Genomic DNA, 15377 nt, shown 5'->3' with positions numbered 1-15377 from the left:
CTCCCTGTTTATCTCTCTTATTGTTTCTTTTGCTGAGAAAAAACTTTTTAGTTTGAGTAAGTCCCATTTGTTGATTCTAGTTGTTAACTCTTGCGCTATGGGTGTCCTATTGAGGAATTTGGGGCCCGATCCCACAGTATGTAGACCATAACCAACTTTTTTTTCTATCAGATGCCATGTCTCTGATTTAATATCAAGCTCCTTGATCCATTTTGAGTTAACTTTTGTGCATGGCGAGAGATAGGGATTCAGCTTCTTTTTGATGCAAATGGATTTCCAGTTTTCCCAGCACCATTTGTTGAAGATGCTATCCTTCCTGCCTTGCATGCTTTTAGCCCCTTTATCAAATATAAGATAGTTGTAGTTTTGTGGATTGGTTACTATGTCCTCTATTCTGTACCATTGGTCCACCCGCCTGTTTTGGTACCAGTACCATGCTGTTTTTGTAACTATTGCTCTGTAGTATACTTTGAAGTCTGGAATCGCTATACCGCCTGATTCATACTTCCTGCTTAGCATTGTTTTTGCTATTCTGGGTCTTTTATTATTCCATATGAATTTCATGATTCTTTTATCTATTTCTACAAGAAATGCTGTTGGGATTTTGATTGGCATTGCATTAAACTTATAGAGAACTTTTGGTAATATCGCCATTTTGATGATGTTGGTTCTGCCTATCCATGAGCAGGGTATATTTTTCCATCTTCTAAGGTCTTCTTCTATATCTTTCTTTAGTGTTCTGTAATTTTCATTGTATAAATCTTTCACCTCTTTTGTTAGGTTGATTCCCAAGTATTTTATTTTTGGGGGGGATATTGTGAACGGAGTAGTTTTCCTCATTTCCGTTTCAGAGGATTTGTGGCTGATATACAGGAATGCCTTTGATTTATGCGTGTTGATCTTATATCCGGCCACTGTGCTGAATTCATTTATTAGCTCTAATAGCTTCTTTGTAGACCCTTTTGGGTCTGCTAGGTATAGAATCATATCATCTGCAAATAGTGATAATTTAAGTTCTTCTTTTCCTATTTTTATGCCTTTAATTTCTTTCGTCTGTCTAATTGCTCTGGCCAGTGTTTCGAGGACTATGTTGAACAGAAGTGGTGAGAGAGGGCATCCCTGTCTTGTACCAGATCTTAGAGGGAATGCCTTCAATTTTTCTCCATTCAGAATGATGCTGGCCTGTGGCTTATCATAGATTGCTTTTACAATGTTGAGGTATGATCCTGTTATCCCTAATTTTTCTAGAGTTTTGAACATAAAGGGATGCTGTACTTTGTCGAATGATTTTCTGCATCTATCGAGATGATCATATGGTTTTTATTTTTAAGTCTATTGATGTGGTGAATAACATTTATTGATTTCCGTATATTGAACCAGCCTTGCATCCCAGGGATGAATCCTACTTGATCATGGTGTATAATTTTTTTGATATGTATTTGAATCCGATTCGCCAGAATTTTATTGAGGATTTTTGCGTCAAGGTTCATTAGAGATATTGGTCTGTAGTTTTCTTTCTTTGAAGTGTCTTTGTCTGGTTTCGGAATCAGGGTGATGTAGGCCTGGTAGAATGAATTTGGAAGTTCTCCCTCTTTTTCTATTTCCTTAAATAGCTTGAAAAGTATTGGTGTTAGTTCCTCTTTAAAGGTTTTGTAAAACTCTGCTGTATACCCATCCGGTCCTGGGCTTTTCTTAGTTGGTAGTCTTTTGATGGTTTCTTCTATTTCCTCTATTGTTATTGGTCTGTTTAGGTTGTCAATATCCTCCTGACTCAATCTGGGCAGATCATAAGACTTAAGGAATTTATCTATGCCTTCACTATCTTCTATTGTATTGGAGTATAAGGATTCAAAATAATTTCTGATTATCTTCTGTATTTCTGAAGTGTCTGTTGTGATATTGCCTTTTTCATCCCGTATGCTACTAATTTGGGTTCTCTCTCTTCTTCTCTTCGTTAGCATGGCTAAGGGTCTGTCAATTTTATTTATTTTTTCAAAGAACCAGCTTTTAGTTTTGTCAATTTTTTCAATTGTTTCTTTTGTTTCAATTTCATTAATTTCAGCTCTGATTTTAATTATTTCTTGCCTTCTACTTCTTTTGCTGTTGTTTTGCTCTTCTTTTTCTAGGCTTTTGAGATGAAGTATGAGATCATTTATTTGTTGGTTTTTTCTTTTTTTTGAGGAATGAGCTCCAAGCAATGAATTTTCCTCTTAGAACTGCTTTCAATGTGTCCCATAGATTCTGATATGTTGTGTCTGTGTTTTCATTTAACTCCAGGAAGTTTTTAATTTCCTCCTTAATGTCTTCTAAAACCCATTGATCACTCAGCAACCTATTGTTCATTCTCCAAGTGATGCTTGAGTTTTCCTTCCTTCTTTTATCATTGATTTTCAGTTTCATTCCATTATGATCAGATAAGATGCATGGTATTATCTCTACCCCTTTATATTGTCTAAGAGTTGCCCTGTGACATAATATATGGTCTATTTTTGAGAAGGTTCCATGTGCTGCTGAAAAAAAGTGTAACTACTTAGTGTTGGGTGGTATAGTCTATATATGTCAGTTAAGTCTAGGTTGTTAATTGTGTTATTGAGTTCTATGGTTTCCTTATTTAACTTTTGTTTGGAAGATCTGTCCAGTGGTGAGAGAGATGTGTTGAAGTCTCCCATGATTATTGTATGGTGGTCCATTAGACTCTTGAACTTGAGAAGAGTTTGCTTGATGAACATAGCTGCACCATTATTTGGGGCATATATATTTATGATTGTTATGTCTTGTTGGTGTATGGTTCCCTTGAGCAGTATGAAGAGTCCTTCTTTGTCCCTTTTGATTAACTTTGGCTTGAAATCTATTTTATTAGATATGAGTATGGACACTCCTGCTTGTTTCCGCAGTCCATATGAGTGGTATGATATTTCCCAGCCATTCACCTTCAGTCTATGGATATCTTTTCCTATCAGATGTGTCTCCTGTAGACAGCATATTGTTGGGTCTTGTTTTGTGATCCATTCTACTAGCCTGTGTCTCTTAATTGGTGAGTTTAAGCCATTAACATTTAGGGTTATTATGGAGATATGGTTTGTTCTTCTATCCATTTGTTTATTGATGTTACTAACCCTGATTTGTTATCCTCTTTGACTACTTTCCCCCCTTTACTGTCCTATCTCCCATTGTTGGTTTTCAATGTTATTTTCCATTTCCTCTTACTGTAATGTTTTGCCAAGGATTTTTTGAAGAGATGGTTTTCTAGCTGCGAATTCTTTTAACTTTTGTTTATCGTGGAAGGTTTTAATTTCATCTTCTAACCTGAAGCTTAATTTTGCCGGATACACGATTCTTGGTTGGAACCCATTTTCTTTCAGTGTTTGAAATATGTTATTCCAGGATCTTCTAGCTTTCAGAGTCTGTGTTGAGAGATCAGCTGTTATCCTGATTGGTTTACCCCTAAATGTAATCTGCTTTCTTTCTCTTGCAGCTTTTAAAATTCTCTCCTTATTCTGTATGTTGGACATTTTCATTATAATGTGTCTAGGTGTGGATCTCTTATGATTTTGCACATTCGGCGTCCTGTAGGCTTCTAGGATTTGGGAATCTGTCTCATTCTTCAAGTCTGGGAAGTTTTCTCGTATTATTTCACTGAGTAGACTTTTTATTCCTTTGGTTTGGAGCTCTGTGCCTTCCTGTATCCCAATGACTCTTAAATTTGGTCTTTTGATATTGTCCCATAATTCTTGGATGTTCTGCTCATGGTTTCTTAGCAGACTTGCTGAGCTGTCTATGTTCTTTTCCAGTTGAAATACTTTGTCTTCATTGTCTGATGTTCTCTCTTCTAAGTGATCTACTCTGCTGGTAGTATTCTCAATTGAGTTTTTAAGTTGGTTTATTGTTTCCTGCATTTCTAGAATTTCTATTTGTTTGTTTTTTATTACCTCTATCTCCCTGTGAAATTGATCTTTTACTTCCTGGATTTGTTTGTCAATGTGATCTTTCATTGTCTGATTTTGCTGTCTCATGTCTTCCTTGAGACTCCAGATCATCTGAAGCATATAAATCCTGATCTCTTTATCTGACATTCCATCTGTTGCAGCTATTACCTCTTCTAAAGTTGAGTTGACCTGCATTGATTGTGGTCCTTTCTTTCCTTGTCTTTTCATACTGCTCGCGTTTCTTTCTGCTTGGTGCAACTGTTGTGTTTTTGAAATTTACCCCCTATTTATTTATGTTGCTCTTGTATAGTTGGGAAGTCTCCTTTGCAGGGCGGGTATTGGCTGTGCTCCTCCTCTAATTATGGTGGTCTGTCTACCCCGCTGATCGGTTGCAGGTCTGCCCCCGCTGCGGGCACGGCTGGTGGCTTTGCTTGCCCCCACTCCAATTGTGGTAACGTAACTACCACGCCCTGGGGTCGTTGGTCCTGATCTGGATGTGGGTGGCGGCTCTGCTAGGCCCCCACTCCAATTGGTGTGACGAGTCTACCGCGCTGGCAGACCTCTAGGCCGGTGGGTCGCAGTTCTACACAGCCCCCACTCCCAATGGGGGTACCTGACTACCTCTCCAATGGGTCGCTGAGCCCCCTCCGGACCCGGGCGGCGACCCTGCTCCACCCCCACTCCAACCAGTGTGACGCGACTGCCTCGGTGTTATGTGTCCACCACGCTGGCAAGCTACCTGGCCTGTCTTGCCAGTTGGCGGCACGTCTGCCTGCCCTGCTTGCTCGGATGTCAGCTCTGCACAGCTCTACTCCAAATGAGGTTACTTGGCTACCGCGCCGCGGAATCGCTGGTCCTATTCTAGGCGTGGGCGGCTGCTCTCTTCAGCCCCAGCTGCGTTTGGGGTGTCAGGGTACCACACCGGCGGGTCACTTGGCCTGCTCTGGGTGCAGGTGAAAGCTCCACTCTGCCCCTACAGCACCCCGCCGGACCCTGATTGAGAAGCAGTCACCGCCGGTTCCCTAGCCTTGGGCCAAAGCAGCTTAGGTAGCCGGAACCCCGCCTCTCCAATCCCGATACACTCTCCGCTGGGAGCTGGCTCCAGGGAGCGACCCCCACGGGTTCCCCAGCCCCAGGCCAAAACTGTTCCGGGAGTCAGAACCCAGTCGCCCCAAGCTCAGCGCACGCTCCACTTGGAGCTGGCCTCCTCCGGCAGTCTCCGCAGTTTCCTCAGACCTGGGCCAGGTTAGCCCCGGGAACCAGAATCCAGCTGCTCAGTGCCCGGCGCATGCCTTGCCCAGCACGCGCCTCTAGGAGTATTCTCCACAAGAACCCCCGCCCCGAGCCTGAGCAAGAAATCTGTCTGCTAGATGCAGGCAAATACCAGCCTGATATCACCTGTTCCGTAGTTGAATGGGCTGAGATCAGTAGAACATGGGGATGATTACATCATCTCTCCGAAATGGTGGCTGCTGTCCTCCACTGTGGTCGGACCGGTGTCTGGAACCAAACTGGGCTGCTTCTCTCCTCTGTTTCAAAGCCGGAACTCAGCACTAAGGGCTCCGATGTACCATTGGCGGGAGCCCCTCCGGATCCGTATCGCTGTTCCCCCGGTCCAGCACCCTGCCGCTCCCTGGCACGCGCCACAGACTCCAGCCTCCGGGCGATCGCCTGTCAGGCTATGCGACCCTCCGTGCGGGGAAATGGAGCTCTCAGAGCCAAACTTCTCACGATGGAAATCTGTCCACTAGATTCTGGAGCACCTCAATTTCACTGGAACTTCCCAAAGATATCCTTCAGCCGTTTTGCATCGTCTTTCTCCCACTTAGTGACGCGGCGCCCTGGGGTGATGCACTCCCTTCGCCGCCATCTTCCTATTCTCCTTGAGTTATCTGTGCTCCACAGGAAGGAGGATCACTTTGATTTTTTCTGCTTGCCCCTCCCCCAGCGCTGGATAGCCAGGTTTCGTTTTGGCTGCTACTGGGAGGAGGGGTTGGAGGTCAGGTGTCTCTAGTTTCCCCCTAGTCTTTTTGGAGGCTCAGCTTGATACTCCCTCTCCCGGCAAGCCTAGGAGAGATTTTATGCGAATTCCTGATGTCTGGGGGGTGAGCTGATTGACACAAACCTGTTTTGATGCTGCACTCTGTGGGAGAGTGGCGATGTATCCTTCAGCTTTACCGGATGGTGGCCGCTGTCTGCCTCGGTGGAGTGTCCGCTGTGGGGGATGGGACTGTACCTCCATGGTTGATTTCATGCTACCAATATAAAGTCACTGAAAAGGAAATGGGCTGAGTTGCGAGTTTCCACTGAGAATGGCTTTGAGCTTCTCATTGCTTTGAGCTTCTCATTGCGCTAATAAATATACTGTGTGCTTAACCCTGTCTAAAAACTACATGTCAATATATTCCTACACTTCTCAAAGTCATGAGAATACCAACCCATGTGAACCTTATGAAAATAGAAATGGAACAAATATACAAGAGATACAAAGTATTTGAACAACACAAAAATAATTGGGGAGGGTGTTCTGAGACTGTCTGAATTAGTTATATCTGCATTTAATTGGATTTAACCTAAAGGATGTACTATTTTATTCAGAATGAACTAGGATTTCAGGCCGCTGTTTTCTGTTATAGAATGAAATATGCCACATAAAATAAATAAAGATTTAATAGCAAAATAGTATTATTGTACATTATCTGATCTGTGACTCTGTAGGTTTTGCATACCTTATAAATGTGTGTGACTAAACTTTTTACCCAAATCTTTTCAATCTTCCACAATTCTCATTTTCCTCATGCTCAGCTCTTTCCCTTTTTTTTTCTTTCAAACCCCATTCTTTAAAGCTAGTAAAATCTTTCCCATTGCTGTTAATCTATTTACTTTCCCTGTCAAATCATATTATTGGTATTTATATCTAATTTTTACAATTATTTCCTATATGATTTCCATATTTCCATTTCCATCTTATGCATTCTCATGATATATGATGTGTTCATTCTTATAATTTTTTACATGTTACTTTTTCTTTATTGGATTCACAATTATAACTCTGACTGCAATCTCTTCCCTGTCACCTCTGTCAGGTACTCTACCCTGAGGCAAGCTGAGTTGAAGGGCTCACTATTTCCCCAATTACAGTGCACACTTTTACATCTTATAATATCAAGATGTTCCTTCTTCTGGAAATACCTTCTTGTACCCTTTGTAGCACATCTTCAGCGTTATTTCATTATAAAGGGACTTGACTCAGTCAATCATACTCGATTATGTTCTATTCTATGCACCTTTTTGATGCTAATGACAAGAAGTCATTTTTATTGTAGAAGGTCTTTAAAAGGTATATCCTTGATGGACAGTGCATCCTTATAATGGGAGTGAAGGAGGGTGTATTCATCTTTTTATACTGACACTTATTTATCTACTGAAAAAATGACTCTGAAGGAGGTCAATGTCAAGAGGCTTGTGTGAAAGGATATTATAATGCTAAAACCAACTAATTGTTGTTCCTGATATTTCCCATAGTAACTCTAAGACAAGGTAGGAGGGGACTGACTACTCAAGGTGTTAAAGTAATTCACCTTGTTGAGGGAATATGACAAAATGCCAAATTTTTAATATCTTTTCTTTTAAGAATATTATTCTGGGAATTGTGTGATCAATTTAAATTGTGGAACAATTTCATATTCAAAGTTTTATATTTATTAGCATTTCTTTCAGAAGAAACTTAGAAAGAAATATTTTAAAATGCCCTAAGAAATTCTCAGGAAGGAAAATTAAAAATAAAATGAGGTAGAGTTCAAAATTTAGGATGGTCATTTTCCATGAACTGTTGCTATGAGAATATAAAAGATAATGATTTATATGTTTTCTTCCAAATGCATATTGTAATAATGCATCCTCCTTCTCCTCCTCCTCCTCCTCCTCCTCCTCCTCCTCCTCCTCCTCCTCCTCCTCCTTCTTCTTCTTCTTCTTCTTCTTCTTCTTCTTCTTCTTCTTCTTCTTCTTCTTCTTCTTCTTCTCTCTCTCTCTCTCTCTCTCTCTCTCTCTCTCTCTCTATATATATATATATATATATATATATATATAATTTTTTGGGGGGTTGGTAGACAACTAGGGATTGATTCAAGGGACACTCAAACACTGAGCACCCCCAGTCCCCCCCTTTTTTTTGAGACAGTGTTTCTCTATGTTGCTTAGGGCCTTCTGGTCTGGAACTTGAAATCCTCTTGATTTGGTCTCCTGAACCTCTGGGATTACAGGTGTACCTTACCATGCCCAGTGCAAGTCAATATTTTAAATAATGTATTATCAGGTAATTTCTAGAAATTGGCTGTATTTAAGACTTTCTAGACTTTAATAAGGTGTTTTTTTTTCCTAAAAATATATTTTGATTTATTTAATGTATATGAAAACTATCTTGATAGTAAAATTCTAGAATTAGTGTTTATTGTATTTAGTTTTATAGCAATTAATATGTAACTAATATCCAGAAAACAAATAATTCTATTCCTTCAAGGATATCCCATAGATTGCTGTTTTTAAAAATGTCATTACTATGATTTAAATGAGAAAATGGAGGCACAGAGTGTTGAGCTGACCTATTATGGTATTTAGTGGCTATGAAAATTGTATTCAAATGTATGCACTTTTTACTTCAAAGAATATACAATCTGTTGGACAGTGTATAGTGATTAAAATTTTTGCTTTTGAATTTTGAAAGTAGAAATCATAGTATCATACATTAAAATATTATCTTTGATTTTGCTAACAATTTCTAAAAAGATTCTAAGAGTTCCTTGTGTGCTCCGAGAGAAATATATTTTGCATAAGGGCTATGTACGCAGAGAGCTCCATTTATGGATTTCCAGGAATTCACTAAATCAAGACAGGAATTGAGGGAATTGATCACTATGTGAACTGTTCTAGTTGGCTGCCTCAATAAAATCTATACTCCATCCATTTCCGTTTCACCAGATATTTAATTAGATTTTTCAAATATGTTGATGACACAGTAGTTTGAACAATAAGAAGGGGGAAGCATGGTAATTTTTAAATTAATGTCAGCAATGTCACCAGGAATTTCTTGTTCTCCGCCTCCTATCCAATGTCAGGAATATTGACCAGAGTTTTGTGAGCACTACTAAGTTTTCCTAAATGAAAAATGTATTCAGAGCATCTAAATACAGAAATGCTCCGTCAGGTTTTTTTTTTTTTCTGTAATTTGTTTCATCATTAACCTACTATTCAAAGTCCAGTGTCAGAAGAATAGGCATGTCGTGAATCTTGACTGAAACAACTAATCAATTACTCATGTTGGTTGGGAAGATATTACCTATCTGGGACCTATGTTTGTTCGTTTCAGGTTCATACTATATCCCTCTAAAGAAATAAGGAATGGTATCTCAAACTCAGAAGCTGCAGCTCTACAGTGAAGATTAGGAAAAACCAGGCCCATAAAGGGGACTATTTGCTGGGTATAAATTGTTCTAGAGTTTTTTTAAGAAAACACACTGAAAGGGATTGCTGAAGGATGAATGAAGGAACTGCTTGACTTGGAAATATGCATCCTGTCTCCTCAGTCACAGGAATTATATCAGTGAGCAGAAGCTACAATGCACCTTGCAATGTATTTTGAACTGTATTCAACAATGTTTTCAAGACCTTATTTTTAGCACTTCTGGGAGAAGAAGAATGACCTAGGAAGGAGAAAAGGATGAACTCGTCTTGAAGTAATGCACCTTTGCAGGGGCACATAACAAAAATTCCCATTCTTATAGTGTCCTGGGAAATATGCTATCTTGTTTAAACTGTAGGACCCTTTCAATATGAAAGCATTCTATTAGGGCTTCTTTCATCTGTTCAGAAGATAAAACCCTTACAAAAGGGTTTTATTCATCTAAGGACTATGATAAAAATTCGTTTTTATTATGTTTTCATTAATTTGAAAACATCTTTTGTTCACTTTTCACCGTTCAGTGATGCTTATGGAAATGGAGAAATGTATTATGAAGTGAACTACACATCATATTGGAGTTTTTATGTTCAACTTTTATTCAGCATTTAAGTCTGAGCACTAAACAAGCATTATGCATACTATTAGCTCTAAGTTTTAAATTTCGGGGAGTTGATCATGTTTTTGCTAATCAGTACACATTGAAAAACACATTGCCTTTAAGTGTCCTGATTAAATACATTATTCAGGTAGTTAAGTCTTCACAAAATTGTCATATGCATACTAAGTATTAAATACATGGCTTTCGGAGTGAAATCAAGAATTCTCTTTCAAGTGATAGAATTTTAGAAAAAAATCAGCATGTTGGGAAATTACATCTTTATAATTAATTGCCTCTGAAAATAATTTTGTTCAATGTTACATTTATAATTATTTTTTATTAAAAGATAAACCATGACATTAGTTTTTGATCTGTTACTTTCTTCATTACTTGACTAAATTTTTACTTTTAAAACAAAGCTACAAGTAAAAAGGTATTTCTTTTCAATTGATTTATTTCATTCATGGAACTCAAATATTATAATAGTCTCTGTGATATTTTAGAAAAATCTTAAGTTTCAGAATTCATATCTACATCATTCATAAAAATTAAAATACATAAAGTTTTAATTTAGTTTTAAACTGTGTGTACTTCTCTCTCTCTCTGTGTGTGTGTGTGTGTGTGTGTGTGTGTGTGTGTGTGTATTTGGTCATAATCCCAGAGAAGGAAAGAAAGAAACAGTGGTTGTTATATGAATACAAACACACACATCACACATACACACAAACACACATTGAGGTACTAAAATATCTTTTATGAATTAATCAAGAAAACATTACTGTTGTCACAGAAATTAGAGCTGTAGAAAACAAGCTACTGGATTTCGAAATCTAGTTGAGCTACTTTTCTAGGAATATGATTTGGAGCAAGTTTACCAAACACCCTGGATCTTGATTTCTCCATCACAAAGTAGAGGTAATAAACAGGTTTTTGTGAGATCTAAATGAGATAATCTGAGTAGCACATGTACAATAAATATAAACCATATTTTTTAAAAAATATAGTTAGTAGAACTAATGAGATGTGAAAGTAATTTGTGATGTTAATACAGGTTTTGATCATAATAACTTATTTATATAATCACTTTAAGGGTCCGGGTCCATTGGCATTTGAAAGATAAAAAAGGACACAGTTTTTTTTTTAAATTTTCAAATTTACTTTAATTTGTTGTATATGACAGAAAATTGCATTACAATTCATATTACAAATATATAGAGTGCAATTTTTCATATCTCTGGTTCTATACAAAGCATATTTACACCATTTGTGTATTCATATATGGACTTAGTGTAATGATGTCCATCTCATTCCACTGTCTTTTTGACCCCCATACCCCCTCCATCCCCTTTGCACTCCTTTGACCTATCTACAGTTCATCTAATCCTCCCATGTTCCCCTCTCAATTATGAATCAGCATCCTTATATCAGAGAGAGCATCCGGCATTTCATTTTTTGAGATTGGTTAACTTAGCATTATGTTTTCCAACTCCATCCATTTACCTGCAAATGTCATGGTTTTATTTCTTTTAATGCTGAATAATATACCACTGTGTACATATACCACATTTTTTTATTCATTCATCTACAGCAGGGAATCTAGGTTGGTTCCACAGTTTAGCTATTTAATTGTGATGTTATAAACATTGATGTGGCTGTATCCCTTTAGTATGCTGTTTAAATCCTTTGGGTATAGACCAAGGGGCGGCAGAACTGGGTCAAATGGTGGTTCAATTCCCTATTCTCCAAGAAATCTACATACTGCTTTCCATATTTGCTGCATTAATTTGCAGTTCCACCAGCAATGAATGGGTGAGCATTTTCCCACACATCCTAGCCACTTGTTGTTTGTATTCTTAATAGCTGCCATTCTGACTGGTGTGAGATGAAATCATAGTTTTCATTTGAATTTCTATAATTTCTACAGATGTGGAACTTTTTAAAAAATATATTTGTCGATTGCTTGTATATTATCTTCTGAGAAGTGTCTGTTCAATTCCTTAACCCATTTATTGATTGTGTTATTTGTTTTTTTTTTGTGTGTGTTTGTTTAGTTTTTTGAATTCTTTATATATCCTAGAGAATTGTGCTCTATTTGATGAGTGTGTAGTAAAAATTTGCTACCATTCTGTAGGCTCTCTTTACACCTCACTGATTGTTTCCTTTGCTGAGAAGAAGCTTTTCAGTTTGAATCCAACCCATTTATTGATTCTTGGTTTTAATTCTTGTGTTGTAGGAGTCTTATTATGGAAGTAGGGACCTAATCCTACATGAGGGAGATTTGAGCTTACTTTTTCTTCTATTAGATACAAGGTCTCTGGTTTAATTCATAGGTCCTTGATCCACTTTGATTTGAGATTTGTGCATGGTGAGAGATAGGGTTTTAATTTAATTTTGTTCCATATGGATTTCTGGTTTTCCCAGCACCATTTGTTGAACAGGCTTCTTTTCTACAATATATGTTTTTGGCATCTTTTTCTAATGTAAGATAACTGTAATTATGTGGGTTAGTCTCTGGATCCTCTATTCTGTACCATTGGTCTACCAGCCTACTTTGGTGCCAATACCAAGCTGTTTTTGATACTATTGCCCTGTAGCATAGTATATGTTCTGGTATAGTGATTAACCTGCTTCACTCTTCTTGCTAAGGATTCTGGGTCTCTTTTTTCTGGCTATTCTGGGTCTCTTATTTTTCCAGATGAATCCCATGATTGCTCTTTCTATTGCGATGAGGAATGTCATTGGGATTTTGATTGGTATTGTATTAAATCTGCATCATGCCTTTGGTAGTATGGTCATTTTGACAATATTAATTCTGACTATCCAAAACTAAGGGAGATCTTTCCGTCTTCTCAGGTCTTTTTTAATTTCTATCTTTAGTGTTCTATAAGTTTTCATTGTAGAGGTCTTTCATGTCTTTCATTAAGTTGATCCCCAAGTATTTTATTTTAATTTATTTTATTTTATTTTTTGAGGCTATTGTAAACAGGGTGTTTTTCCTAGTTTCTCTTTCAAAGGATTTGTCACTGATGTACAGTAATGCCTTTGATTTATGGGTGTTGATTTTATATCCTGGTACTTTGCTGAATTCATTTAGTTATAGAAGTTTTCCGGGGGAATTTTTTGGGTCCCTGAGGTATAGAATCATGTTGTTGGCAAATAGTAATAGTTTGAGTTCTTCTTTTCCTATCCATATCCCTTTTCTTTTATCTGTCTAATTACTCTGGCTAGAGTTTGAAGAACTATGTTAAATAGAAGTGATGAAAGAGTGCACCCTGGGCTGGGGCTGTAGCTCAGTGGCAGAGTTCTTGCCTGGTATATGTGAGGCAATAAGGTTTGATCCTCAGCAATACATAAATAAAGAAAGAAATAAATGAAATAAAAGAACGCTGCCCATCTATAAAAATGAATGAATGAATGAACAAGTGAATAAAATAAAGGAACGCTGCCCATCTATATAAATAAATAAATAAATAAATAAATAGGCCATCCCTGTCTTTTTCCAGTTTTTAGAGGTAATGCTTTCAACTTTTCTCCATTTAGAATGATGTTGGCCTGGGGCTTAGCATACATAGCTAATACAATGTTGAGATATGTTCCTATTATCCCTGTGTTTCTGGTGTTTTGAACATGAAGATGTGCTCTATTTTGTCGAAAGCTTTTTCTGCATCTGTTGAGATGATGATAGGATTCTTATATTTAAGTCAATTGATGCGATAAATCACATTTATTGATTTCCACATGTTGAACAAAACTTGTATCCCTGGGATGATCCCCACTTGATCATAATACACTATATTTTTGATATGTTTTTGTATTTGTTTTTGCCAGTATTTTATTGAGAATTTTGCATCTATCTTCTTTAGAGATATTGGTCTGAAGTTTTCTTTTTTTGATGTGTCTTTGCCTGGTATTGGAATCAGGGTGGTATTGGCCTCATAGAATTAATTTGGAAATGTTCCCCCTTTTTCCATCTCATGAAATATTTTGAAGAGTATAGGTGTTAATTCTTGTTATAGGTCTTGTAGAACTCAGCTGTGTACCCATATGGTCCTGGACTTTTCTTGTTTGGTAGGCTTCTGATATCATCTTGTATTTCATTGCTTGAAATTGGTCTGTTTAAATTGTGTATGTATATCAACCTGATTCAATTTGGGCAAATCATGTGACTCTAGAAATTTGTCCATGCCTTTGATATTATCTATTTTATTGGAGAATAAGTTAACAAAATAACGTCTAAATATAGTATGTATTTCTGTAGTGATACTTCCTTTTCCATCATGAATATTAGTATTTTGAGTTTCCTCTCTCCTTCTCATTAGCATGGCTAAGAGGTTGTCAATTTTATTTATTTTTGAAGAACCAGCTTGTTTGGTCAAATTTTTCAATTGTTTCTTTTGTTTCAATTTCATTGAATTCAACTCTGATTTTAATTTCATCTACTGCTTTTGTTGTTGGTTTGCTCTTCTTTTTTCTAGGGCAGTGTTAAGTCATTTGTTAGTTGACTTTTTCTTCTTTTAAAGAGTGAACTCCATGCAATGAACTTTCCTCTTAGTACTTAGTACTTAGTGTCCCAGAGATTTTGATATGTTGTATTAGTTTTCTCATCTACCTCTAAGAATATTTTAATCTCCTCCTTGATATCTTTTGCAACTCATTGTTCATTCAATAACATATTATTTAGTCTCCAAGTGTTAAAGTATCTTTTATTTTTTATTTTATGTTTGACTTCTAATTTCATTCCATTGTGGTCTGATAGAATGCAGGGTAGTATCTCTACTTTTTTATGTTTACTAAGATTTTCTTTGTGGCATAATAGGTGGTCTATTTTAGAGAAGGATCCATGTGCTGCTGAGAAGAAAGTGTATTGGCTTGTTGATGGATAATACACTCTATAGTCAGTTAAGTGTATGTTATTGATTGTATTATTGAGTTCTATAGTTTACTTTTTTAGCTTTTGTTTGGAAGGTTTATCCAGTGGTGACAATAGCGTGTTAAAGTCACCTAGAATTATTGTGTTATGGTCTTTTTGAATCTTGAACTGGAGAAGAGTTTGTTTGATGAATGTAGATGCTCCATTGTTTGGGGCACATATATTTATAACTGTTATGTCTTATTAATGTATGGTTCCCTTAAGCAGTTTGAAATATTGATCCTTATCTCTTTTCATTAGCTTTAGCTTAAAGTCTACTTTATTTGATAAAAGGATGGAAATCCCTATTTGCTTCAGCAGTTCACGTGAATGATATGATTTTTCCCAACCCCTTCACCTTCAGTCTGTGGATGTCTATCCCAATGAAATGAGTCTCTTGGAGGCAGCATATTGTTGGGCTTTGGTTTTGTTTTTTTTTTTTTTTTTTTTTTTTTTTTTTAATACAGTCGGCTAGCTTATGTCTTT

The sequence above is a fragment of the Urocitellus parryii genome, chromosome 1, assembly GCF_045843805.1.
Source record: "Urocitellus parryii isolate mUroPar1 chromosome 1, mUroPar1.hap1, whole genome shotgun sequence".
NCBI lineage: Eukaryota > Metazoa > Chordata > Mammalia > Rodentia > Sciuridae > Urocitellus > Urocitellus parryii.
Note: the sequence above shows the minus strand (reverse complement) of the source record.